Raw genomic sequence first — 25,468 nt, 5'->3', positions numbered from 1 at the left:
TGATTTATAGTTCAACACGTCCTCTTTAACATGAAGAATGAAAAGAAACACATGCTTCTAAGGGTTAATGTATTTTCTTGCCAAAACCATTTCTGGATAAAGTCTAAATCTCTGCTGCAGTTGCATATCAGCTTTGTATAGCATTGTCAACAAGAAACAAGTTCTCTAAACATATACAAATATGATCTGTTTTGAACTTATATACAGCATGACAAAACAAGATGATCAGATGGGATTTCTTCCTGGAGGATTAACTACTTCTTCCTCTTCTCCATCCCCCTTTTTAAGCTGAGTGTTTAAACAGTCCAGGAAGTTTGACAACTAAATCCCACTTCTTATTGAGTATTTTTACATTTGTCTTAGACTAAAATCTTGTTTAGGGCTAGTTCCATAATAACATCTGATTAAGGCTAGCATTTTCATCTTCAGAATTTGGAATCTAATTATTGTATTAATACATTCCAGCTTCACAGTGGTGAGATACCAAAGGGATTGAGTTAGAACTCATGTTCAACTCATCTTTTCCAGATTAAAGCAGATTTGCTTGTTTTCTCACTGCTGACAGTTCCCAGTACACAAACTGAAGGTCTTGTTTAACCTGAAGGTAGAAACTGTTGAAGGGGAAAAATATAAATACAGTGATGTTCAATGGTTATATGTTTTGATTATTACATTTCTTGGCTGGTTTTCAGAAAACTGAATAATTTTAGTTAATCTCAGTCCTATCATTAAAGATGTAGTTTATCTATCTATCTATCTATCTATCTAATCTTTTGATTTGAACAGGAAATTTTAATAATTTGTCTTTGCAAACTGGAAGGTTCATGCTTCAGAGAAAGATTTATTTTTATCATTGAAATGCTTTGCACAAGGATTTTTAAAATTTGTTTCTTTTGTTTGGTTTGTGTGGAGTGGAGGGTTTTGCTTTATTTTGAAGCTATGTATTTATTTGATAGAATAAATATTAGCCCAAGGAGTTCCAGATATCAGCTGCATAGAAATTATTTACAATTCTGGCTTATTTCCTTCTTTAAAACTCAACATCTGTCTTGATCAAAAATGATCACACACTAGTTTAATAAAATTTTTGGTAATTTGTTTGGTAAAATTAGATTTTTGTGCTGATCTATTTACATAGCTGCTCACTTGAAGTGCGTCTTCAGTTGGTAAATTCTTCAAACCCTTTCAACTCTGAAAAATTGTCTAGATAAGATTTCATAAGACTTAACCTTTTTTGAATCACTCCTTGTTAAGGATAACATTCAATGGTCATAGTTTATCAAAAATTTCAAATGGCTGTTAGGAGTTAAAATGTTCATCATGTTGGTGTAATTTTTTCATTAGTTCTGCCCATCTTCACTCATCTGAGGTGTTGGTGTATTTTGATCACACACCATAAGGAAGTCTGGACAAAATTTATTCACTTGTTTTATCAAACAAGTTAAATATATAAACTCAAATTTTTAAAGCTTCACAATAATGTACAATGTATTTTGTTTGAGCTGATAAAAATTACATCAATTAATCCTGACAAAACAAATTATAGGCCTTACAAACAAATCAGGTGAAGAAAAGTTATAAGAAATTTTTCTGTGTATTTAGATATAGGGATACCAAAAGTGGTGTTAAAGAATGTAGTACAGATAGGAATTATTATTATCATGGAAATTTTAGCTGTTTAGATTTAGAATAGGGAATAAATACCTCCAATTATGTGAGGATTAATTGTAAACATGCTATTGATTAGATTTTTTCCATCGCTGACTGACACAAACAGAAGAAGCATTCTCTAGAAGAATAGGAAATAAAAGGAAACCCGTGAAAGAAACATTTCAATCACAATATGAAACACACACATCATATGGAGATGCAGCAGCAAGAATTCTTTACTTCTTCACTTTGAGAATATGTATCAAAATGTACACATATATGAGGAAGAATTCCAAATAGAATCAAATTCCTAATACTGCAGAATGCAAATGTTTTATCAGTTGCAAATATGCCATCTTAAAAAAAAAAGTATTTAAAAAAGAAAAACTGAAGACTTAGAGGTAGATGAAGAATTAAATGCAAAATATGGTTTCAGAGATGTAGATTGTATCAGGAAGAACTCTTAACTTCTGCTGCTTAAAATTAATTTCTTCACAAACACCATGTGAGACAACTTGGGGAATAAGAACTCAAATGAAAAGGACAATTTCACTTAGTAGAAGAATTTTAAGTGCTAAGTGACAGTGAGAAACAATGGATGTTGCTAAAATGGTATGTAATGCTGTAGATATATATTAATCACAAACTTTCCACTGAGCTTAAGCAACATACAGGAAAGTAATGGAGTCTCACATTTGGGATTGTCAATGTTGGAAAACAAGAAAAAAAGGAAATATTTACATGTTCATTATGAATTTTAAAAACTCAGAAAAACCCAAAGCATTTTGTCCAAGGAGCAAAATCACAGATTTCCTATACTCATCTAAATAATAAAAGAGGAAGATAGGGAGATCCTTAGGTAATAGAAAGGCTTTTATTAAATCCAGGTTGTACAGCTACTTCACACACGTGCAGCTCTTCTACATACTTGCATTTCCAAAAGAAATGAATGAGTGAGAACAAATAGATGCAACAGATTTGACAGCACTTCATTTTATTACTTTTATTGTACATTAGTCCTTTTCCCAGGCTAACATATTTCTCTGAAGCATGTATATCTGTGCTATTGCACTCAGATTCATTTGACTTTGGGCTGTGAGTGGCTAGCAACAGTTCCTGTGCTAAGGAAAATTCATTTTATAACGAGGTTTTGGCCAGCTCAGTATCACTGGACCTTGATGGTTGGTCCCTGGAGGCTCTTATGGTGTCCCATAGAAACATTTCTGGCAAAAACAAATGAAGTGGTGCCAAGATCTAAGACGCTGGGGGAACAGTGGTCCAAGAAGCATTGTTTCAAGTTTAAATATATTTGATCCCATATATTTAATCATACCGCTAATGTAAATTTTTTGAATCACAGACATTACTTTCTCATAGGGAATTTTTCTGGCTCCCTCTTGATGCCAGAGAGCAATACTTTGCACAGGAGGATCTCACCAACCTTGACTGTGTTGTATTAATCAATTTAATTTATAGTAGTAGATAGTAAGTGTTGACTACAATTTTATTTTTTTTACTTTAACAGCCTTGTAATCTAATGGTCCTAAATGGTGGCTTCCAGCATTTTGATACACACAAATGAGAACTCAAGAGTGGAACAGTTTTTACTTAAATAAATCATGTTTTCAAAACTATAAGGGTTTATCACCACAATTATTCTGCCTGTGGCAACTTGGAATAAAATGTGCAATCAGTTTATCTAGAGGGGAAAAAGGAAAAACAAACTCAGACCCAAACCAAACAAACAACAAAAACCTAACATCTTTCTCTCAGCAGAGATATTTTAATCTGTTTTTTGGAAAGTCAATAATGAGAATTTATTCATAGAAGTCCAGATGATGTAAGAAAGAAAAAAATAAAAGAGACACCAGACCCCAGGTAAGCAGCTGGGAACATAGAAATGGGAAATATCTCAAATGTCAGCAGAAGAAAACTCTACTTTGGACATTCTGCTGTGAATTTTATAAAATGTTATTTGTACACGGTGTGAAAGTTATGGCAAAAAGAGAAAAGCAACAGAAAAACGTTCTGTGTGTAAAAGAATCTACAATGAAAGAATGCATGTCTACAAATCTCTAATGAACTAAAGCTTAATTGTGCAAGTTTTGATTCAGTTTCCAGAGTACTACTAACTTCCACAGAATGCACAAGGTGTGAGAGTTAAAGCATGTTCTGTGTGTACAAAAAGAAAAATGCAAGTTTTAGTTCAACAGATTGAGCCTAGCATGGTGCAGCAAACCCAAACTGTGTGTCCAGAATGCAAAAGTCTAAGTAAAAGGTGGAAATAAGGTAGCAAAAGAAAAAAGGATCATAGAAGTTCATGCTGGCAAAGCTATGAAGGGTGGCAAAACTTTTGCCACCAAAACTTTTGCATTTGTAGTTAAAAAGCAAAAAGGGGGAGCTGTGGTAGGATAAGAAAAAGCAGTGAGCAACCTAAACCTAACTAACTTTCAGCTGTGCCCCTAAACAAGAGGAATAAACCACACTGCTAGAGAACAGAGCTGTGATTGTGGACATGTGTGAGTGATTGGAGAAGGAACCTGCAGTGCACGTGAAAAAAGGGTATAAAGAGGTGTACCAGGAAAGGAGCTGATGCTGGCACCATGGTGGGTGTGAGCTCTGAGTCCACCATCATTTTGGCTAAAAAATATCCAGGTTCTTGACTTATCAAGGTAAGTGTAGGCTACAGTTTGGTATTCCTCGACTAAATGGCAATTATAGTCAGTGTTGAACTCAAGTGTGGTTGATAAGGACATGGCAAAAGATAGGATCTTGCCTACAATGCTATGCTTGGCTGAATTTTTTCTGGGATTGAGGAGTTTGATTTCTAAAAGGAGAAATAAGTGCTTTATTAAGTAACTTATTTATTGGAATAGTTGGTTTCCTGGTTCATGTAAATTGTTTATAAAATGTTATTTTTCACCTTTCATGCTTTTTTTCTTTTGAATTTTGTCTTAGTGACAAGAATGGTATTTTAAGTCATCAAGAGGACTCAATTCTATTGCTCAGAACAAGTTTCAATTTTAAAACTTGGCTTTCAAGTTGCACTTAAGTGTACACTTCTGTAACTTTTAGTGTTCTATTTGTTTTATGAAAGTAAATTCCATTGTTTTCTGTGCAACAATCTTCCTATACAGAAGCTATAATTCCACAAATGCCTTTGCAACTAAGTTGAACTTGAGTATGAATTGAACTTGAATATGAGTATGTCTCATGAAGCAATACACAGATATTTTCAAAATTTTGAGAGTATTTGAGAACTTTTGGTGGTGCATGATTGATTTTCTTGACAGAAAACTAGATTGTATTTGGAAATATTTTGGGTGTCAGAAAAGCATTTTTCACCATCTTTACTAACATAAAACTCTTTTTTCCCTATCCAGTAAGGCACAAGGCAATTAAATCTTTTGCACCTATGCCTTTAGGTTCTGTATTTGCTTCTTATAGTGTGAATTATGATCTATTTCTGTTTGCTGCTTTTTTAAAAAAAGTTCTTATAATAGCGTTCAATTTCTGAAAGAGGGGTTAGGTTGAGGGCTGTCAATTTATTTGGCTAGCTTGCGATTGTTCTTTTGGCTGTCTCTCTTATTTTGGAAACATGAAAGTATCATAAGAGAGGCTGACTGAATGATACCTCAGCCACTGTATGACTGATGAGAAGTTTTTCTGCTCTCCCTGCTCTAGTGCTTATCCCAGGAAAGACCTTGAGCAGATGTCACCAGCCTTTGGCTATTTTCAGGTTTCTGGAGTCCATGGGACAGTAGCCTGAAGGAACAAATGGTGGAACTAGTTAAAATAGTGTTTTCCTCAAGTTCTTCCTGGCCCAGATGCCAGAATGGAATAAATAAGAATTGTTCTTGCTAGCGTGTAGCTAAACTTGGCTTGATAGATTTCATATTTCAAAGCCTAGGCATGTCAAGAGTTGATAAATTGCTGTCTCTACTTTTCAAATAAACAGAAACTCTGTGTTTAGCTCTTGATGGGAAGAATTGAATACAATTAACAGTTTCTGTAATACGTAAAACCCACGTTAGCTGTTTAAACCGATGGTTTGCAGACTGTTTAGAAAAATTCTCCAAAAATTATCTGCTTTCTTTGACAGCATGTAGAATGCATAGATAATTTCACGAGGCCACTGTGTAAATATTTGTCTCTGCCATATCATTAATAGTAGTAAATATGTTTGGGAGGAAGAGTATAACCAAGGTCACTTATGTGCAGAGGAAAAAGAAAAGAAAATCAAGCTCTGCTTTGAAATAACCTGTAGCTGTTATCTTGTAACAAGTACAGCTTTGACAGTTTTTAAGGTTAGGAAATTTAGGTTCCTTCCAACACAAACTGCTCTGTGATGATGTATGAAGTATTATAATTTCATAATACTTGCTACCCAAGGTGTAACACAGAAAAAAGTTTTGTGTAAAAACCTTGTCAAAGTTGTGCTTGGTAAGACAAGCTTGGGGAACTTGGGGAACAAGTTTTGGTCTTCTGGATCTTCCTATTACATTTTGCACAGAATGTTTGAACACTTGTGGAATAGTTGAAACATTGATTTATTGGAATTCAGGTTGATTGTGTATGTGTTTATGAATATTTAAAATTAATTTGGGACATGGTATAGAAAAATCCATCAGAAACAAATAAATTCATAACTCCATAAGACATGGTTCTTCTGTGAGTCCCTATGAGATTTCTTTGGCAAATCTGGGCTACTCTCCCTCAGCAAAGTTCTGTGTTATGGTGGCTATAAAATGTCATGTCTTCTGGCTGAGGCAGTGTAAAAATGAAATGGGAGTGGGGGCAGGAGGAGCTTTTCTCTGCATCATGGAGAAAAACCCCTAAAACTATCCAGAGAAATGGAAAGACCCTTGTGAGCTTTCATGGCATCCCATGAACAATTGAGTAACTCTGTGGGTTGGTTTTGGTTTATTAGTTTGGCAGTTTTTTTCCATTTGATTTATTTGGTAAAGTAATTGAATAAAGAGGAAAATATTAATTTAACAGGCTGTTAAACTTTACCAAAACAAATGCTGAGACCCTCATACATGCTCCCTTTCCTAGCTGTAAAAAAACTTGGAGCTCCCTCTAGTGAGAGTTGAAAATAGTTTTTTCCCTCATTAGGAAGTTATAAAGTAACATCAAACATTCCTTTAGTCCATGAAGTAAAAACACATGAATGAAACTGGATAATTATTTTAAATAATTTAAGAGTTGGAAAAATTGTGATCAAATTTGTAGCCCTAGCTTAAGACAAGCTTATTTCTAGTTGTCCTGATTGTAGGTTTTGATCATGCTGGCATTCATTAAGTATGCCTCTCCTACTTAAAAACCTCAGTTCAAGTTTGTTAAAGTGAAGAATTTAATTGCCACTGGTAAATGCTGTTCAACACTGAAACTGAATAAAGACCTTTTGGATTTCACTTTTAAAATTAAATACTGAAGAAGTTTGGATTGGCTGAGTGCCTGTGCCAAATGAACTATTTAAAGGGAACAGGAGTTATCAAGAAGAGGTTCTGCTTAGTTTTTTTCATAAGATTTTAAAAAACAAATCTAGTATGTTAATTTCTTTTCTACTACCCTAGATAGCTACATAAAGCTAGTCATCATTGGCTGTGCTATTAACTGTAATGCTTTCAAAGATTTCATTTGAACTGATTTTTATAGGACTCACTATTAATATATCACACATCTGCAGGATAAGCAAGAGCAGCTCAGCCATGCTGATATTTGATCACAGTGTAACTTTATGTCAGAGAAATGGGAATACACTTTCCAATAGCTGTGCCTGGTATATACATTACAGTACCAGATTCTCTGCTTTGAGTTTTTGTTTGGATACCTGCAGGAAGATTTTGGCACTCCTTTTTCCCTACATTGTCTGTAGGGCTGAATCAACATTATTTTACCTTCACTTTGTTATAGTTTATAGGCTCCTTTTATTTGTTGTTGTGGTTTCTTTGTCTGCATATACTATTGGAAGAACATCTGCCAAGTTGATGGTTTAATGATATTTTCCCCAGGGAGCACATAGCACTTATTAAAAAAACTTGGACTTACATTCTTTATTTCAAGTTCATCTTTAAGGATGTTTCTTTTGTGAGATTTTGAGATGAAATCTTTTTCAGTGGACATTTCCCAAATGTTGTTAATAAAAAACTCTGAAGAACTGGTGCAGCCTGGGGAAATACAAAATTGCATTGGGAATAGTTGTGACCTTATCCTACTGATTTCTATCCAAAGGTCTATCTGAGGACACTTCTGACAATCATACAATCAAAAAAGGACACATATAGAGTACCAAAGAACAACATTCATCTTTAATTGAACTTGTACATAAAGAAAAATAAAAATGTGGTTCTGTTTCCACTGGATAAAGGCAAGGAGATCATATTGAGTTGATACTGTTGAAGTGGTAATAAAGACAAGAAAAACACAAGAGCAGACTAAAGAGCCATTCACTCCCCCTGAAGCCAGAGTGTCACAATTTTCCATCTAGGGGAATGAAGATCAGTAGAGATCACTTGGCCTTGAGGCAAGAAAACTCTCAAAGAGTAGTAACTCTGCTGTTCAAGCTGGTCTTGTTCATTTCCAATGATCACTAGCTTCAATGAGTCAGTTTTAAAAAACACACTTACCTGGAAATTAATTTTTAAATAACTATTATATTCCCATTTTACTTAAATAATTTTTTAAAAAGTGTTTCACATTTCATTTTCCTACCATTAGTTTTCATGTGAAGAATTGACTCAATTATTCTTTTGTGTCTACTTTTAGGTTTGTAATTGTGATAATTGACAATATCAATCTCTTCTATAAGTTTCAATACTTCCAAAAAATATTCACATGTACATCTGGAAAGATTTACTGAAAACTAAAGTGTTAACATATCCATTATGTAGTCCTAAAAATCATCCACTGGTGACATCTGGGTTGGTGTTTTTTCTAACTGTTCACACTGATGGCATAAACCATGACACTGATTTGTCTTGGAGTAAATTATTGCCAAGTATCTCTGAAAGACTCTTATTTGCAAAGCCTGTTCAAATAACCTTGTACCAGTAAAGTCTTTTGGGAAAAGTAAAAAAAAAAAAATCTTAAATGCTTTCCCTGTAAATGTCAGTATTTATAACAGAGAGCCTTCTGCTGCTTCTTTGCCTTTGAACTGAATTTCCAGTGGGATTGATCCATGCAGTGAGTCAGTCTTTACCTCATGATTACAAGCCTGAGGCTTTTGTTTCTCCTTTTTGAACAATTTCATGTGGTGAAGAGTAGGGGAACAAAAAGGAAAAGAAAAAAATCTTTGGAGGATTTTTTTGTAATTGGATACACCTTTAGAAGTCTGTCCAAAAGGAAATAATTTTGAGGCAGTTAATTTTTGTGAGTTCCTAGTAGATACTGACCTGGTTTTGCATTTCCCAAGACTGTCTTCAACCAACCAATGGATGTAGATCCAGTGTTGAGGAGCAGTTATAGAAATGCACGTCAATGAGTGTGTAATCAACTTTTGCTTGTTACTACAAATTGTATTAATGTAGTTTATTTTGCTCTCCAAATGTCTTTCTTTTGTTAGATACTTACAGGGAAAATGGCTTGGAGAGATGCAAGGGAGATTTGTGTGAAGATATTGCAGATAACTTGATCAAAAATGGAAGTTAACCACCTTTCTGATCTTTACAGCACCACGTATGGCATCAATCCAGCCAATCTTCTGTAAGCAGGTGTAGTCAGACCAACCCCAGCCCTACCAGTGGTCATCCTCTTGTCTCTTTGGCTGCAGGAGCCTGGTGCTCTCAGAATGCTTACACAACCCCTCTGCCAAACGTAACTCACACCAAGCACAGCTCCTCAGGAAAAATTCTGAATGCCTTCAGTATGTACATGCCAATGGTTTTGCTTCAGCAAAGCAGCTGGGTGGGTCATGGCCAAGAATTGAAAAATGTAGAAGCTGTCTGTGATTGTGGGAGTGCTATGTCTCATATAGTGGAGAGCAAACCTCCCAAATTCCAGGTGTCTCCTGTCTACCAGATGTTTCTTTTTTTTTCCTCTTACAGAATCTATTCCAGGAGCCACCGCTTTGTATAAATTATTAAATGTTTATCACAGCAACCATTTTCACTCAGCTGGAATAACATGACATTAAATACCTTCTCCTGTGGTCACATAAATATTTAATTGGTGTGAAATGGGCTTTGGGAGAGCAGAGACTTGAATTATTTTTTATACTTTCCAGAACCTTCACCATGATACTTGTGGCTGTTTTGCACTGGTAGATGCAGTTGCATTAACAACCAAGGAAAAAGGAGGAAAACCTAGGAATGAATGCCCAGGTGTGGGCAGGATGCAGACAGATAAGTTCAAGGCCAGGAAGGCTCCAAGGAAATATTTGAGTTTTTTAAAAAATTATAATATCCCTAATATCTTGTCTCTCCCTTACTCCATTAGTTGTTAAAACAAGGCCCTGTTGATCCCTAGAGGACAAAACTCATGGACCATGACAGTATGCAGTTTTTAAACAGTTCCTTGCAATTACTTTTAACTGGATTATTTTCTGGTTTCAGCAGCTGCTGTTTAAAAAGAAAAAAAGGTGGAGTAGCTCCTACCAGCCGCTGCCTTCTGCAAGTGATAATCTGCTTCCAGCCCACCTAGCAATTGTAAAATCTACATCCATGTTATTGCCATGTTACCTCTGTGGTATCTGTGTTGCTCTCTCCTCTAAGAAGAGGCTACATGGGCTACTTCAAGTTCTGTCTTACCTTTCCTGAGAATAAATGTGTCTCTGTGCACAAAACTCTCCAGGTGCTAGGCTGATACAGCTCCACAAGCACAGAGTTAGTGTGAGCAATCCTCTGGGAAGGAGGAAGAATAGTACCTGTGAGCTGTTCTCTGAGCATTCAATTTTTTTTTATCAATCATCCTCGAGTATTACCTTCAAAGAAGTACTGCATGGCACAAATAACTCAGATAAATAATTAACTGATTTATCTGAAATAAATATAAGGCTCTGCAGGCAGTTGCAGCATGCTTCCTTCTCCTGATGCCTCTCCCAAAATCTGCATCTCAAAGCATCAGCATAAATCTGACGAGTGCTTCATATTCAAACAGTTACTGCACAGAGATATCAGTGAGAATTTTCCTCCCACCATATTTGAGCATTGTTTTGCATGTCTTATTTCTCCAATACTGACAGAAATAAAAGATAGAAAAAGGTTCAAACATCCAAGGCCACATTCCTTTTTTACCTCAGGCTCTCACCTGCTGCTCTGTTCTTCAAACAGAGGCTCCATTTTGCAGCATAAACACTTTCCCCATTGCATCTCCTTTCCTGTGGAACAATTCCTCAGCATCAAGATGAACTGATGTATGTAAATACCATTTCTCCTGCCACACATCACGTAATGCGTGTAGCAATAGGGATTATTGTCTTTTTGTAGTGTACATTCCGAACAGGACAGGCAGTTTACAGAGAGTATGCTGGGGTTTTTCTTTTGGTGTAGGGAGAAGGAAAAAAAGGGATGTCAGGGACAAATAACTTTTAATGGAGCAGTGAAAACTCTGGTTAACTCTGTGTAACCATTCTTGACGATGCTTGTTGTCAAGCTAGATTTGTTCTCTTAGGGTTATTCAGTCTTTGCAACATTTTGCTCAGAACATGAATATACTATGTATTGTTTTATAAGTAAACTTTCTTTTTTTTTCCATCTTTTACATTGAATTCTTCCATGAGTAATCAGCAAATGGATTTCTAATAATTCTTTGCTCTAAATTTTACTTTTACCTAATTTCCCACACAATGTACTTCTGCTTTTCTTAAAGGGTAGTTATCTTGCAACCTCCAATGCTTAAAGCACCAGCTGATCTTTAATGAGGTGCATTTCCTCTGCTTCTCACCCTCCATACAATAGATATGATTTTCTTACTGCTGCTTATCATGCCAGAATTATTATATTATGTGCTAGTAGTATTGTGTTATGGTAGGTTTATCACTGGTATAAATTTGCCTTAGTAAAAGGGGAATATCTATTTTGCAATACCCAAAATTGAGTTCAATTTTAAAATGCCAAGAATTCTACTTGATTATTTTTTAGCAACTGAAAAGCAAATGCCTTCAGAATAATTAATATCTGCTTACCACTAATTTTTTTAATGTAATATTTATTTTCAGACTAGTTTTCTTTTGATGTTATGTTAGACTTATATTATTGCCTTCTTGCCTTACCTGAGAAGACTTGGCCTGAATACAAGCTGTGTGGTACCAAAGTACTATAAACTTTAATATATCAAATGTTTCACTGGACAATGAATAGTCAGATTTATTTACTTAATTCCAAAATTTCTGTTTAGGTATTTAATAACCAAGTCCTATTCAGCTGAAAATAACATGGTGCTATTTATATTGGCCAGTGGATGTCAGTGTTACAGTGCAAATATAACTAAAAATAGTAACAGATAACTTTGGATAGTGGTATCAATGAATTAAAACAAACAAACAAAAAAAACCCTCATGTTTCTTATTAAGCCATTATTGCAGTTAATTCTTAAAGTGGGGGAACAGAAGAAAATAGAGACAACCTATTACTCCTGTTGGTTAGGATGGAATTGATTGCTCTGACTGTCAGACATAAGGTGGAGAGAGGCTGTGGCTGAGGGAGCAGCTCTGCCAATGTTTTTTTAATTTATAGCTCCATCATTATGATGTGACTGGAAGCCTTTTTGTCATACACATCCAGTCATGTGATGGGAACCATCTTTTATGCAGAAGCTACATTTACATTTGAAAAATATGCATTGGATGCTATTATAAACTATTCCATAAATACTGGGCAGTGAATTAGCTTGTGAGGGTACAGTGAATTAAATAGCAAAATCAACATGGAGTACCAGGCTTACACAACTCCTTGACATTTTTTTTGTTGCCTTCTGTCAATTAACTCTTAATCACAAAATTGATGGCTTTCATTGTCATTCCTTCACAACATTGGTTAATATAAACAGAATGATTGCTTGGAGGGATGACAAATCTCTCATACATATACAATTTTATGTATAATGTATATATCCTTATGTACCTATGCAGAAAGTATGGTTTTGTCAGAAGTACTGCTATGCAATACAAAAATGTTGTCCTTGGAAATGGAAGATTGGCAGAGTGTCCAGAAAAAAAAAAATTAAGACCGTTAATAGCATAAACACAGGAATTTTAATAGGATCACAGAATGGTTGGTGTTGGAAAGGACCTCTGGAGATCACCTAGTATAACCTTCCCCCTAATACTTTAAATAAATGCTTTGCCACTGTTCTTAAACCTCTGAACACTCATCATAAAGCCATCAGGCTCTTCTGTGCTGCCAGCAGTCTGTGCTTTTGAGATAAACAGTGAAACAAGAAGCATGTGACAGACTGATGTGAACAGGCACTTTCCTTTTGAGAAATTGCAGTCCTTGAGTCTGGACAACATCTTAAAAAAGTACTACATATCTCTTGTGTTCAGTTCAGAGAGAGGAAATGATATCTGTGATTTGACGTGAAAAGCTTTTTAATAAATATTAAAAACAAGACACTTAAATGAGTATGTGAAAACAATTAGCAGAATTTGCTTTGGGTGTATTGAGATTGAGAAATACCTTTCTGCTCTTGAAAGGTTATTTCATGGGCACAGATCTGAATGATGCTGAGATAAGGTACAGTGCAGTAAGTCAGTTTGTTATTTTTGCAGCAGTAGTAGTCAGGAACAATCCTCCCTTACAGAGCAGTACAAAGGTTGAACACTACTGATCAGGCTGCTGTAGCACTTTAGAACATGTGAAATCACAAAGCTACATACGAGAAAGAATTAGGTATGGCTGGATTTTTTTTTTTTCTATTTTCTTTTTGTGACAATCATGGAATAGAACTGGTAACTAATATCTCTTCATGCACTACCAGATCTATAATTTTCAGTGCATGTAAATAAATTGAAATTGCTAAAATTGCTATTTTCTTACTCAACACCATTTAAAATAAGGTTTCAATTACAAGAACACATTCTCAGAGTGACTGACATAACTTACTAAGAGCAATGAAGCATAGTGTAATTAATCAGTGTAAGTCCACATTTACATGATAATACTTACATTACATAAGTGCTGATTTTTCTAAACATTTTGTATGGCTAGAATCCTACCTAATACAAATGAAAAAGTAAACTTTGAAAGCTGTCTGTATATATTGTATTTCTACCTTAATTTACAACCATCATCTTCAGTAAAATCAATGCAATTCTACTTTGACATGTTTGACACTTTCTTCAGGTTGTATAGAATCAGGTATTGAATAGCTGTTAAATGTATTTCAGAGGAAAGCCTTTTAAAAATGGATTTGGAAATACAGAATCCTAAAATGTCCTACCTATCTATAGGTAAATAACCTGTTACACCTTAATTGAAGCTATTATATACTTCCAGCTTTCTGTTAATTTGGGTCTGCAAGGTAACATAAATTAATGTAGCCAGTGGGATGCAGCAGGACTGAAAATTCAGCCTGAATATAAACTGATGATAAAATTCAGTTATTCAGTACTTCTATGTATAAATACCATATTCTGTCATTTGTGTAATATGGAATTAGATAATCAACTGTCCCTAATGAAGCAAGACAAAAGCCTTATGAACTTTATCCTAACCTTGAACTCCAATTCTCTTTCACATTCTTTTGCTTCTCTGATAAACCAATCCCAACTCAAAAGCTAGTAACTATAAAGCAATAGAATTACACATTTCCCATTAGGCTTAGTAATCCTAACTGTAAAAAGTAGTTTTGGGAAGGAGCAACCATTTTCCCTATTCCTCTGTTGAAGCTGGGTGGAATTTGAAACTCTCTCTTCTTTAGGGCAGACTGTGGCAGCAAACTGGTTCCCTTTTGCTAATCCCCAGGAGCCTCAGGGATCATGCATTGCTTTGACTTTCTGGGCTGCAAATGCAACAAAAAAGCATTTCAAAATGTAAATATAGTTTTTCTTCATTAAAACAGAAACACATAAACTTTTCTTTAATTATTGAAGTTTTCAGAGATGTTGATAAATCATTAACCAAATTAAAAGCAATTTGTGATCAAAAATACATTTGAAAATACTACTCCAGCTGTGTATCAGTTTCAAGTATTTTGAAAATCTACATAAAATAGTTATGGAACAAAGTACTGTGCTTTTGCCCTGTAATGAAAAAAGCCTTTTTTTTTAATATACCACATTATTGCACTTGCATGGGATGTTAAGGACACTCTTTGAAAATAATTTTGTAAAACAGAACCTGCAATAGTACTATTGTTGTTTTCTTGTGCAATAGTGCAGTTCTTTGCAGTTGAGCACATTGTTCTGCCAGGCCAGAAGGCACAATGCTCATTTCACTGCAAAACACAGACTTTAGCATTAATGCTAGAAGAGATGAGTCTCGTGGGAGTTCACCTGGTGTGGCCCAGCAGGCAAGTTCTGCGGTGGTGGAATACAGAAGTTTGTGGGACAGGGCAACCTTATCTCAGTATTTTTTCTTCTGAAGTGATGGAGAGGTGATTGATGCATGGTAAATATGCATGTGGGCTTGCAGCTCACGTGTTTGGCATTGAGCCATAAGATGTCACTGTCAGAGCAAGTACATTCCATATTTTGAAGGGAATGCTGGAATGAGAGTGTTGTACCCAGCTTGGGATTGTGCAGTCATGAAGAGATCTTGTCATATAACAGGAAATAGGACCAAAGTTGTGTGTGAAGCTGATGCTGAAAAGAGAAGTTTCTGTGAAGGATGCTGGTTGAAACACCCTGTTATTTCATTGGTAGTGCTGCAATGAACAAACATGAATTATGAAAAATGAAGTAATTCTCAGTAACTCTTTTTGGTTTTGATGATAAGGTGGGCCAACAGGGAATGCAGGCATGCTGTGAGCTTTATCTAAAATTACCATATCTGAATTTCAGTGTTTTACTCAAGTGGGAAAGGAGAAGTTTGATGGTTCCTGAATGAACTATAACAATTAATTTCACTTCTCCCATACTCTTGCCATACTTCTCCTGTCTTGAAATGTGTGGAAATAGTTTAAAGACATAAAGACAGGGCACTTCTTGCTGCTCCTTTTAATGTTGTTGTTTTATGGGAGAGGGTAAAAAAATGTAGTTGGGAAAAAGAGCAGCTATGTGGCCAAAGAAATCCAAACAGTAAGAACTAAGAGGTTCTGCACAGAACTAGTGTGAAGGTGATGAAAGTCTTGGCTGTCAAAATTGCACTAAGCAGCAATAGAGGGTTAATCCCTAAACTGACCAGCTGATGACCCAGGAGACCAAATCTTCTTAGAGACAAGACAAGAAATTCTTCCTAAATGTAGGAAGAAATGCCTAAATGGTAGCTTATTCTTTTCTTTAACTGTAAATTTAGACTATGCAGCTAAGGACTATGTCAATGTCTTGTTTCTAGAAGTACCTAACACTGTAACTCTTGAAGCTCCTTGTACTAAGAGCATGATACCCAAGAAACAATGCACACATATGCAGAATAGGTCTACACAGTGAAAACATGGATAAGGTGATGGATAGTTTCATCACTGAGAGTGATTTTTGTTAGTCTAGCTGATTTTCTTCCTTACTTGATAAATCAGGCTGTTAATCAGAAATATAACTGTGTTGCAGCAGTTTGCTAGCTGGTACTGCAGAGTTAGAGAAGAATAATCTTTCTTGCTGTTTGCTTCAGATAAAATGTGAAATAAGAAAATAGGTGTGTAGTAGATGAGAAAAATATCACAATGTAGAAGTTTGCCTGAAAAATGTATATAGGTATGTAGGTTGGATGCTGCTATTAAAATTCTGGTTTTTCCCTCTTCCCCTGTTTCTTCACATTGGTGCTTTTAAAATAATCTTTTTGCATTACTATATAAGAGTTTTTTAGCAATGTACATTTAACTCATTTTTTCAATTCTATATAGGTATGTTCCAAGGATTCTGGGGTATACCAGGCACAACAATGAGAAACTCTTTAGAAGTTTAGTGTTTGACCCAAATAATTAACAAAAAAAAATTGAGCTTCTCTGCTGAGGGAAATGATATTTTACTGAACATATGAACTGTAAAAGTTCTTCCTCATGTTAGCTTGATAAATTAATCCCAAACTGCAAAAGTAACTCCATTCAGAGTAATTATCAGGATGCAAACAGGAATCTATAAAAGTAATCTATAAGCTTAAAAGTAAGCATGCAATTGTAGTGAGCTACAGAATTGATTCCCACACACTTTATAGCAGTCAGAAAACAGTCAGTTCCATGGATATATGAAAATTCTATCTATACCAAGAGAAAATGTCTCTTAAATTACCATAGAAATGAAATATTAAAATATGGAAATCAGTAAGATTTCAAGAGTTTGTGTCTTAGCAACACATGGAAAAATCTTTATAGAAATGTCGCGTTTTTAAATTCACCTACTACATGCTTTAGCATGCTCCAAAATCTGCTTTCTAGACCTTCTCTATAGAGACTGACAGTTTCAAGAGAGATCATCATTTTTCTAGTGTCTGTGGCAAAATTCTCGCTGTGTTCAGTAAGGTCAGAAAATTTGTGAACAACTTGATTGCAAATGTCGAACAAGATGAATTTTGCATTGCAGAGCTTTAACTTGTACAGAACAGCTCTTCTTGAGAGCTGAACTCAACAATTCTGTATACACTGACTTTTTGTACTGTTTACATAAAAATTGATAGAAGATAAATAATTTTGGGTGCTGCTGGAAACATTTAATGCTCTTATTCAGACAACATTTTACACGAAAGAATCATCCTGTCTCACAACTGTTCTTGCAGATTTTAGAAATTAGTATGTTTGAGAAAGGACATTTAATATCATCTTGCTATTTTGCAATTTGACAAGCTGCATAAGCATATATTCAACAAAATCCCTCACTGTAGATATGAAAAATTAACTTTATATTTTAATTAAACTTTGAAATTGTCTACCTCCTGTTTTGAATTAATCTGGTTCCAACTCCCTTGCATATTTTTATTAGATCCTTTATTATAACCACTGCAGGTCCAACCTCCTGTTCTGAAGCTTTGCCATTGCCATCACCAGACTGGGTCAGACACAGCTTTGTAAAGGCATATTTTGAAAACCTTCATGGACAGATATTTCACCTCATTTTGGGTAACATGTTCTGGTGATGTCTTACCAATGCTGTAAAAACTTGTTATTAGTGCTCAATCTGAACCTCTCATGCCATCACATGTGGCTATTGTCACTAACCAGATCATTTAGCATTCCAAAGAGTTTAGTACTGTAATCTTTGCAAGTGATTTCCAAGTAGTTGTAGGCTCCTGGAACTCCTTAATTTTTCAGATTAAATAAGCCTAGTTTATTCAACTTCTCACAGTTGATATATTGTAGACCCCTAACCTTCTTGAACAGCCTCCTATGGACCTCTTCCAATTTCCTACCACCCTTCCTGAATTGAGTGGGTGTGAAGTGGGAAAGCTAGACACAAAATTGCAGATACAGCTGCACTCACGCCAAGTGAAGGGGACTAATAACGCTTTGATCTGCTGGCTACATTTCTCCTAAGGTTTATTTGTGATGCAAGTGCACAGTTGGATGGTGTTCAACATAATGCTTCCCATAACATTCAGGTCCTTTCTGCTAGAGCTGCTGCTCAGCCTGGATTGATGTATGGGGATTCTTTCAGGTGTATTATTTTGCACTTGCTGAACCTCATGAGTTTCTTTTGGAGTAAGTTTGCTTTTTTTTCTGGGCAATAGTTAACACTGGCTGTAGTTAACTTTTGAGGTGGCTATATTTCTTAAGGAAATAATTGGCATAAGACACTTTACATAGAACCCTAAATTAAAACCTAATTCACCTATTTCATCTGGCTTTCTGAAAAGCACTGTGGAAGTAGAAAAAATTTAAAGCATGTCTTTCTCATAGCCTGTTCCAGTGGCAAAACAACTCAGTCCTCTTGTTCTTATAATTAAAAATTTTTACAAGTTTCAAATAATACAGATATTCACAAGGCTAGATGCATTTTATGAAGCAAAACCAAATCTTATTTCCTAATCTTTTCTGACAAAGACTAAATCATGAAAAAGGATGTCTATCAAAGAGAATTAATCTTACTGGAAAAACTAAAAACCTAAACCTTAAGTAAAAACTCTGTAAGATCAACCTTCAGCTTTAAGCCATTGTTTTGGTTCTCCTGATTGTCAAGATAGAAGATTTTAGTCTAGTTCTGTTTGATCCAGATTTCTCCAGAATTCTCATCTTAGAAAAAAAAATTATAAAAACTTACACAGAGATAAATGTGAGACTTAGCTTAATACAACTCAGTATTTCAAAAGAGAGTATTCATTAGACAGCAATTATGAGAGTAGATTTTTATTTCAATGAACTTCAGAGCCAAAGAAGCCTGTGCATATAGACTAAAATGTATGCATTTCCTATGTATCTTAGCCATCAATTTTTAATTGTTCTGTTATCTCCACTCTAAAACATCTTCCAGCTGGACCAATCTCTCTTTATTTACTGAAGAATTATCTTTCTAGATCCTCATATGATCATATTTTACAATTATGCAGTTTAGTCAGTTGACAGTGTGAAGGGTTTAATTCAAAATACCTTTATAGAGGTATTTTTTCTTCTCTTTGCAGACCTTAACCCCAGCTGTCTTACCTGCAGTTTCATGCATACATAGCATCTACTTTAAGAATGAGAGCTTTATAATTATATATAATTTTCTAGTCTCAGAATTTAATCCTTGTATAGGGTTTCTGAGCACTGCTTTACCCTTTCCCTTCCCATGTCTTTCTCTTCCCATCATTCTGTGTATTAATAGTGTCAGTGAAATCTACTTGAATTCAGTTCTGTCAGTCTTTGTGGAGGATTGTGGACCAGGAATTAGGATGGCCCTGACAGCCTCTTTTCCAAGAGTGAGCATGATAATCTCTTTCATCTGTAATTTAACTTAAGAGCACCTCTTCTTCCCCTCTGCATTTTGTAATTATCATTGGAGAGCCAGTAATGGCCCTCTTTTGTTTTGTGCTGGTAAGAGAAGGAGCATAATGTATGCTGCTCTCCTACTTCACAGGCAAGTCAAAAAGTGTCAGCCAAGGTTTCTCAAAGAAATAGATCTGCCCTAGAGCCTGACAAAGGTTTAGACCATGACAGTGGAAAAACTATATTTGCTTTTTGCAGATTGCATATGTTTATTAACTACTAAGTTTATAGTCTGTATTATACTTTTTTTTTCTTTTTTCCTGGGTGACTCTTAAGCTATAGAATTGGTTTTAATCTCTATGAATCCACTCTACTGTCTATATTAGAGCTTAAAAGTACACCAAGGACTTTATTCTGCCTCTTCTTTTAGCTTGCTTTTAGTTTGCCAGCACTTGTTGATCAGCAAGAGTCAGCTGGCTGACTTACTCTGCCATGGAACATCTATAGTGCTGTATCTCAGCAGGAAAAAGCTGTTCCCAGCTGTTCTTCTGAAATTGTAGGAGTGCAGAGGAATGCCTCATCTATTATCTCCAGTGTGCAGAGAGTGACTGGAGATGGAGAAATGAGTAGGATACACAGCACTATAGCTTCTGCATCTTTTCCTGAACTAACAACAAACCTTCTGCAAATGTTCCAAACCAACCCAAAATGTGGTCAGCTATCCTGGAGAGGTAAGTTTATTTTTTCCCCTTATGGTATCAATTGGACTTGTCAGCTGTGTGTTATGTAAGAGTAATATCTGTTTTACTCTAAAAAAGGGTGCTGGGGAATACCTTGCAACTTAGGACAATTTTTATTTTGACTACTTTTCTATAAGAGCTGTGCATGGGCTGGTGGTTTATATATGGTTGTTTAATATGTTCTCATAGTGGAGAAACATTCTTATAAAATAAAAAGTGTGTATTCATCTTGGTAGCTTAACTACACTGATATAGACAAAGTAGTACAACTTTATAGTACAGACTGGCCTGTAGTAAGGGGTGGCAGTTATGTAATCTTTTTTAGGAGACAGTATACTTCAAGCCCCAGTCAGCTATGGGGAAATTCTGCCTTTACTGCCAGAGGAAATCTGTTGTACATATAGCACACAAATGGAGCCACAAACTTGGAAGGAATGCTATAACCTGTGCTAATTAGGTGACAGAATTAACTTCTGATGAGTAAATGATGTTTGTATCCCTACATGAAGAAGAGGAGATAGATACCACTAGATGAAGGCTGGAGTGTTTGACTGAACGAGTTTAGGAGAAGAAAAAACCCCTCTCAAGATTATTGTGGTAGGAAAAAAAAAAGCCTAAAAAAACGGAACCCAAAACATTCTATAGGAACTGACTTATCATAAAAGTCACTCAGAATGCAGAGAGAATAACGTTTGCAGAGAGAGACAAGGGAAGACATAAAGACCTTTTAAGTACAAATCTTCTGTCATCTGGAATGAGCCACTTGGCATACACTGTAGAGAAAGGGGAAATTACAACACAAATAGCACTGGAAAGGTCCACACCAGGCTTGAATATGAAATTCAGTGTCTTGTAAAAAACTTATCTCCAGTAAGGCCGAGACTCTAAATTCTATAAAATCCATAGAAACAAAAAGGGCTGGTGATGTAACTCCGGGGCACGGTGCGAGGATGGCGATGGAGGTGATGTCACACGAACTTAACTCACAGCGCTGAGATTTCAGTGCAGCTGTTACCGAGCAAAGGAGGGGCAATTCTCACTTCACCTCACCAGGAGCACCTGCTGTCCGCTCAGCGGAGCCAAGGGCGCAGGAAGGCAAGAGGAGCAGCCCAGCCCAGCCGGTGACAGCGCTGGCGCTGTCGCTGTCCCCAGCGGGCGGCAGGCGGGCTCTCCTGGACACCATGCTGCTCCGCGGGCTGCGGGCGGAGGGACAGCGCTGGCTCCTCGCCCGCCCCTCGCCTTAGCCCCTCGGCTCTGCTCTGCCTTCCTTCCCTCCCCGCCGGGCGCCATTCCCTCCGCCCCCGCTGCGCGGCAGGCCCGCCGGGCCGCACCGCTGCCTGCCCGCCCTTCAGCGCCGCACCGCCGGGCTGGCAGCTGCCGGGCTGCTCTCCGCCGCGATGGTTCACCACTCGGGCTCCATCCAGTCCTTCCGGCAGCAGAAAGGTCAGTGCGGAGCGCGGCGCTCAGCGCGGGGCCCGCAGGTGCGCAGGATGCGCGGGGCTCTGCCCGCGGTGCCAGTGTGTGCTGTGGGCTCGGCTCGGCTGGGCTCTGCCCGCGGTGCCGGTGTGTGCTGTGGGCTCGGCTGGGCTGTGTGGGCTCTGCCCGCGGTGCCGGTGTGTGCTGTGGGCTCGGCTGGGCTCTGCCCGCGGTGCCGGTGTGTGCTGTGGGCTCGGCTGGGCTGTGGGCTCGGCTGGGCTCTCCCCGCGGTGCAGGGTGTGCTGTGGGCTCGGCTGGGCTCTCCCCGCGGTGCCGGGTGTGCTGTGGGCTCGGCTCGGCTGGGCTCTCCCCACGATGCCGGTGTGTGCTGTGCGCTCAGCTGGGCTCTCCCCGCGGTGTTCGCTCCGCTCTGCAGGCGCGCTGATGCTCTCGGCTGCTTTAGCGGGTGTCAAATAATGCGGCTGCGGGGAAGGGAGGATGCCCGGCGGTGTGGGGTGGCCGGGCCGGGCCGCAAACCTGTCCGCACCTCCCCGCACCCGCTCCGGCCTCACCCGAGCCGGCCAGGTTTGCCTTGCCGAAAGGCAGTGCTGCTCTGGTTCCCTTCAGTTCGGTTGTACAGGTGAATCTAGAGCGGCCGTGGTACACACAGGTCGTTCTCCCTCCGGAGTTCGCTGCTGTTGTCGCTAGGTTTGTTTCAGGCTTTATTCTTCATGTCATCCTGTTATCCAAGCGAAAAAGTAGAAGAATATTAGCTGTAATTGTGAGCGAGGCTCTGGTACTATAAATGCAAATGCAACTTAGGTTCAATCTATGTGTTGGGTTGTTTGTTTGTATGGGATTTTAATTGCCAAAGAAAAGCTCTTCACTGGGCAGCAAATGTAAATTTCCAGTTGTGGTTGCTATCACTTTAAAACCTGTCTTGTGTTCGTGTTTGAAAAGAGGTAATTCCCTCAATGAACTTCATTTTTTTTTTCTTGATCCTGGAACCAATATTTTTACTACCTTTTTTTTTTTTTCTCTCAAATTCTACTTTGATGGATTAGATGAACCAAGATTTCTCTCGCTTTGTTCTCTTTCAGTCATTAACAAACTTTTTTTTTATTCTTATAGTTCTGTATGTCATAAATTATGATAGGAAATGGTATTCTTTATACATAAATCATGAGGTCACTTATTGGATTTTGCCTCATTCAAGTCTTTCTCTTTGAATGGTTAGTTGAAAATAAATAATTCAGAGCACTTATTCCAATCTAGTAATGCCATAATAAATTTACTTCCTTGCTGTAGAGGTTTTCCATTTAATGTCAGTCTTGTGTGCAGCAATGAGTGGTGCTGTCTCAGACTGTAAAAAATCTAGTTTGGTCGGGTTCTAAGATAATTAATTAGTATAAAAAGATCCTTTTACAATTGTCAAGTCAACATTTATAACAGCATCAGATGACTTGGAACCACAGTGTTAATCCTTACTTTTCTGTGAGAAAACATTACCTACATTACAGTAATGATTAGCAAACTCCAGAATGGTTGTCAAGGCCCTTCAAGAAAAAATGCAGCTGTTCTTTAATAATCTTTAGAAAGCCTGCCCCAAAACTAACTTTCAGTGTTCTAGTTCAACTTGAACTACGTTCAGGTTCTTTGCCTTGCGATTTATGAAACTCTGTTTGCACAAGTCCTAAAACTTTGTAATAACTAAACGAGTTTTGCCAGTTACTTTTTGAGAAACAGATTGTTCTCTTTATTCCTGAAGAAATCCTGATTAAGCTACCTTGCCAGTCACCAGGCTTTTTTGAAGAGAGGATACTGTTGTGGAGCTATGTAAGCTGTACAGTATTGACTAATGTGAGTATGGCTTTCCCAGACTTCTCAAATGCAGTGTGATATGTACAAAATGTGCCTGAGTTCAGTCTCTGTTTTTCTCACCCTAAAGCTTTTAGGAATGGGGGAGGACAGCATGAAATCTTGATCAGAAGGCTACAGCAAAACTAAGGAAACATAAATCGTAATCAAGAATTCATCATCTTATCATGAGGTGTTTAGAAGAAGCTGAGCATCTGGTGCTCTGAAGTTCACAGACACCAATCTGAGAAGCAAAAACATTCTTTTTCTTTTAATTTGCTGCTTTATATCAGTCTTCTGTTTAAAATTTAATATTTTGGTTACTGTAATTTCTAACAATTGCTGAGACTTTGACTAAATGCATTGTTTATTTTCTAGCTGCTCACAAAGTAGTGCCCTAAATTCCCTTTTTTTTTTTACAGAATCTGTAGTAATCTTCATGAAATGGCTAACTGCCCATCACAGCTGTGCCTTGTATGCTTCACTTGCATTAAGACCAAGCTTCATTTCTTTGGGGGGGATTGAAAGGGCATTATTTTTATGGGGATCCTCAATCATATAGGAAAAATATACATCAGCAAATCTAATAGTTCCTGAAAACAAATAGAAAATAATGTTAAACTCTTCAGAAACAGAACCTGCCTATTGCCAGGTAACATAATATTCAAGCTCACCTGCTAAAGAGGAGTGACTTCTAAAATGGGAGACAGAAGAGGGTAGAGAGCATTTTTTCCCTTGCCTACTCTGAGCACTTAGTTCTAGCTCAGAAGCTGCGGTTTCAGTACCACAGCGGTTTTTACAAGGTTAGGAAGAAAAAGAAGACAAACTTCTATGGTCTCTTGGGTGTCTGGGAGCTTTCAAAAGGAAGGCTAAAAGAGGAAAAAAGTAATTATTTATATCCCAAGGATTTGTTGCTGTTCAGAGTTTAGATGTTGTTTTTCTTTAATTTATCTTCCCCTTCTTGACAGAGTGAGGAGGTGTTCAGAGTGGGAGGCTGCTGCCATCGTTTTGTCTTGCTCTTTGTTCAAATTGTGTATGCAGAGTGAAACCCTCAGTTTCAGAACCTGCAGCAGAGCTCAACGCAGTGTTTTATAAAAAGACACAGAAAGGGTTGAAAAAATGAATCTTATTCTTCTTCACCCCCACAATTCTTGCTCTACTTGTATCCAAAGATAATGTCTATTGAGAAGAGCAGTGTCCTAGAGGTAGACTAATCTGTGTCTCTGCACAGCAGTGTGTTAGATCTGTTTAGCCATCTGTATAGTATTTTCTGGCTATTTTTAACCTCTGCTTTGGCAGAAACTGCTTTTTTTCAGAAATTATTTTTCTCAGTAATATTTTCAGATAAAAACCAAGTTATTAAATATATACCTTTATATGTTTTACTTCTTCAAAAGGTGATGCAACCTATGATGTCTGAAGAGTCATGTCAGAGGAAAGGGAAAGAAATGTTTATTATTTACTAGTTGCTTCCCAACCATCCTTTATAAAAGGTCTTCCTCAGACTTCAATATACATGTTTGTTTAAAACCAGTAAGTAACTAATAGTTATTCATAAATGAGAAATATGATAATGTTAAGAACAAAGATAATCTCTACAGATAATTTGTAGTTTAATAATTCCAGGGAAAGATAGCTAGTTAGGAATCACAATCTTTTCAATGCAGGACATAAAAATATATGGCAGCCTTATGGTAGATTTTGCATTTTCCGTTATATATGTGGGACAGGTGCTAAGCAATTCCTTGTTTTATTAGGGGACTCTACTGAAAACTTACATTCTTCAGAAGGAAAGGCAACCTAATTTGCAAGAGGCTCTTGTAACAGTTGCTTGGTGGTGAGTGGGTTTGAATAAACCTGTGTTTAGGTGCAGG

The 25,468-nt window shown here is 37.1% G+C and overlaps 1 protein-coding gene and 1 long non-coding RNA gene across 3 annotated transcripts in view; both read left to right on the top strand.

Annotated features, from left to right (window-relative positions):
* The window catches only part of ANO3 (anoctamin 3), a 228,487-nt gene that overhangs the window by 62,069 nt on the left and 140,950 nt on the right, over nt 1-25,468 (top strand). The gene's annotated exons all lie outside the window — the stretch shown is intronic.
* Nucleotides 22,189-24,240, top strand: LOC146436749 (uncharacterized). Its single transcript, XR_014852930.1, has 3 exons — nt 22,189-22,445; nt 23,686-23,787; nt 24,017-24,240. It is a non-coding gene; the product is annotated as an uncharacterized LOC146436749 (long non-coding RNA).

Source organism: Lichenostomus cassidix, chromosome 5, assembly GCF_008360975.1.
Source record: "Lichenostomus cassidix isolate B80296 chromosome 5, HeHo_3.0, whole genome shotgun sequence".
NCBI lineage: Eukaryota > Metazoa > Chordata > Aves > Passeriformes > Meliphagidae > Lichenostomus > Lichenostomus cassidix.
Note: the sequence above shows the minus strand (reverse complement) of the source record. Positions and strands in the feature narration are given on the sequence as shown.